The sequence below is a fragment of the Schistocerca americana genome, chromosome 1 (genome assembly GCF_021461395.2).
Source record: "Schistocerca americana isolate TAMUIC-IGC-003095 chromosome 1, iqSchAmer2.1, whole genome shotgun sequence".
In the NCBI taxonomy this organism is placed as follows: Eukaryota; Metazoa; Arthropoda; class Insecta; order Orthoptera; family Acrididae; genus Schistocerca; species Schistocerca americana.
This window is the reverse complement of record NC_060119.1, coordinates 1,094,042,968-1,094,046,312: the sequence shown is the minus strand read 5'-3', so window position 1 is coordinate 1,094,046,312 and position 3,345 is coordinate 1,094,042,968. Positions and strand designations below refer to the sequence as shown.

Sequence of the window (3,345 nt, the reverse complement as noted above, 5' to 3'; positions counted from 1 at the left end):
TCCAGTTATTGTAGCCTGACATATATGTCTCGTCATCAACGTTTGGGTTAAGGGAAAACTCTAATGGTAGATGATCAGATCCCAATAAATTTGTTTTAAATTGCCAGTTAGAAACATCAATAAAACAGGGTGAGCAAAGCGTTACATCTATGGCACAGCTTCTACTGAAAAGTGAACTCCATCGTTGACATCACTGGGCTATAGTCTCCAATAACATTCATCAAGGCACTGCAATTTCTGTCTGTCTCCTCCGCACAATACATAATGATATTGTAGGTATCCACACATTATAAAGGGAGGCCGAAGCTGGCTTATTATCGTACTGACCTGAAAATAAGCCTCACTTTTTACTGAAATTTCATCCTCGAAAAGTGAGGGTTCTGCCTATATCCACCACCTTTTCTTCTTTACAAACAACTGCAGTACAAAAATTAAGATCATTTGCAACAATACAACTAGCGTATGTAGCCTAAAATGGAGACAAGGCATATTACTAGGCAATAACGCATACTTTTAAAGGTGTTTTATTGGCGTTGACATTGTGTAGGTCTACCAGTATTGTGCCGTTAGATTATATTCCAGTTTCAGTTGGATATTGCTAAAAAAGGCCTCATTTATGAAGAGATGAATGTCCATTTAGAGCGAAAAGCGTCATCAGTCCAAGGAATTCCGCGTAATAACGATGCAAACTTGAACCTTACAGGTGCATGATGCCAAACCCGCAACTAACAGTGAGGCCGGAAGAAAATATGGACTGAAGGAATTGAATGTGCGACGTTAGGTAGGTTCAGAAGAAAAGTGGAAGGTGGAAAAAGATATTTTCAACGAGAAAATCGTTCGGGGCCTTGTTCTCCGAGGAAGTACTATATTAGTGCAGAGAATACCAACATACTTTGAGGAGAAGGTGATCAACTTCCATCATTACGTCATCCAGTTGCGTCAGTTGCGATAATGCCCCTCATACCATTTTCATCACATGGGCAATGCTGAAAAAACGCCAGTATGGTTCAATTGGCTCTGAGCACTATGCGACTTAACTTCTGAGGTCATCAGTCGCCTAGAACTTAGAACTAATTAAACATAACTAACCTAAGGACATGACACACATCCATACCCGAGGCAGGGTTCGAACTTGGGACCGTAGCGGGCACTCGGCTCCATTACTGTAGCGCCTAGAACCTCACGGCCACTCCGGCCGACCAAACGCCAGTACGTTTTGACAAGCCAAGCAATACGGCAGTTGATATGAGAGGGACAAAATGGATTTCATTAAGAGGAATAGAGCTTGAACAAGAAAATAGGATAACAGTGATGTTAGCTGTTACAGCCGATGGGACAAGTTTATCATCTTATGTCATTCTGAAGAAGAGAATAGCTATGCCCAAAGAAAATTTTCGAATAGGCTCAGTGATTTGCTGGCAAGAAAAGTGCCGGATGACAACGCAACTGACGACTGACTGGCTTCTACTGTTTGGAAAGGCAGACCTGCTTGCTTACGAGAGTCATACTAGTTTCGGTAGCTTTTAAGGGACATCTAAACTGCTGAAGTGAAAGATAAACTTGCTGCAGAAAAGACAAATCTCTGGAGGAACGACTTCAAAACTACAGTTACTGGATGTGGCCATTAACAAACCTCCGAAATTGACTTCTGGAAGAAGACAATGTCTTTACACTGTCTGGTAACATTAAGAAGCCACTCGTCACCCTTTTGTGGCAATGGATTCTTGCTTCATGGTCCTCAGTACCATCAGAGTCCATTATCAAGGCGTTCAAGAAACGCCGCATATCGAATTCGCTGCATGTGCGAAGACGATGAGGACAATGATAGGAGTGACAGTGATGAAGTGAATACCGTTACTGATAGTGATGAGAGCAAATAAGACAAAATATATTGCCACTTCGTTGTATCAAATGTTAGAACAAAATGGTAACGGTAAATACCAACGTCTTATATTTAAGTACGAATAAATTTTCGTTAATTTTTATCCTCTCAATCAGAGTGCGGCTCATTTTCGAGCAAAATCTTATTTCTTTAATTTCTTCTTCGAAATTTACGGGTGCACCAAATATGGTAAGTGTGTCCGATCATTCAGAATGCTATGGAGGGGAGTTTTATCTAGCGAGACGACTGTAAAGGTTCCGTGAGCAGATTGTATTTACACAGTAACTACGAGGGTTGCCCAGAAAGTAATAGCACTACAGCACTCCGTCATCAAGCCACAAATGGCCCATGGGGGCCATCCGACCGCCGTGTCACCCTCAGCTGAGAATGCGGATAGGAGCGGCGTGTGGTCAGCACACCGCTCTCCAGGTCGTTACGATGGTTGTCTTTGACCGGAGCCGCTACTACTCAGTCGAGTAGCTCCTCAATTGGCATCGCGAGGCTGAGTGCACCCCGAAAAGTGGCAACAGCACATGGCGGGCCCGGATGGTCACCCATCCAAGTGCCGGTCACGCCCGACAGCGCTTAACTTCGGTGATCTGACGGGAGCCGGTGTATCCACTGCGGCTAGGCCGTTGCCCCGGAAAGTAATACACCACATGTATATTTATTCAACAGTTCCTTATTGAACATGATGAGAATTACACACACGAAGGAATGGTGTTTTATCGAAGCATTCTATTTGTCCACGTAATCTCCATCGCGTTTTGTAGCCTTCCTCTAGTGCGAAACAACAGTGTGTATACCTTGACGGTACCAATCCTTCTCCTGGTGGCGGAGACAGTGCTTCACTCTGTGAATCACCTCCTCATCGTCCCCAAAATGTCTTCCACGAATGCGTCTGTCCTCGCGAACGATATCAGCTCGCTGCAGCATGTCTGGTGTGACAGGCGTGGATGGTCTCCCGCCCGCTGCAAATCATGGAGCTCCGCTGAATCGCCTTCTGTTGACATCACTCTCCGTGCCCAGCGACTAAAAGTACTTCTATCCACAGCAGGTGCTCCATATATTTTGCATAAGCGTTTGTGCGTATTCCCCACAGTTTCTTTCTATGCAGTGAGAAATTTAATGACAGCACATTACTTGTAACGTACATCACCTAGAATCGCCATTTTGAAACTGTCCTGCCGTTACGCTATCTGTCGGAAACGACGGAAACTTGGCACACTCACTCAGGAGGCTTCAAGTAACACATATGTAGCATTGTTTTCGACTGAGGAAAAAAAAAAGCGGTGCATTACTTTCTGAGCAAACCTCGTAATTCGACGGCGTTGTTCCTTATGTTGACCCGTTATGGCTGATGCGGCATCGAATTTTTTACCATCCTCCCCATCGAGCCTGTTCGTCCCTAGTACGAAATATAAATAGACGGCTGATACAGTTTGGTCCATGTTTCACATAGT

General features: G+C 44.3%; 1 pseudogene; it reads right to left on the bottom strand.

Annotated features, from left to right (window-relative positions):
• Positions 1 to 2,403: 2,403 nt before the first annotated feature.
• Positions 2,404 to 2,522, bottom strand: LOC124558961 (annotated as a pseudogene).
• Between the last annotated feature and the right edge of the window lie 823 nt (positions 2,523 to 3,345).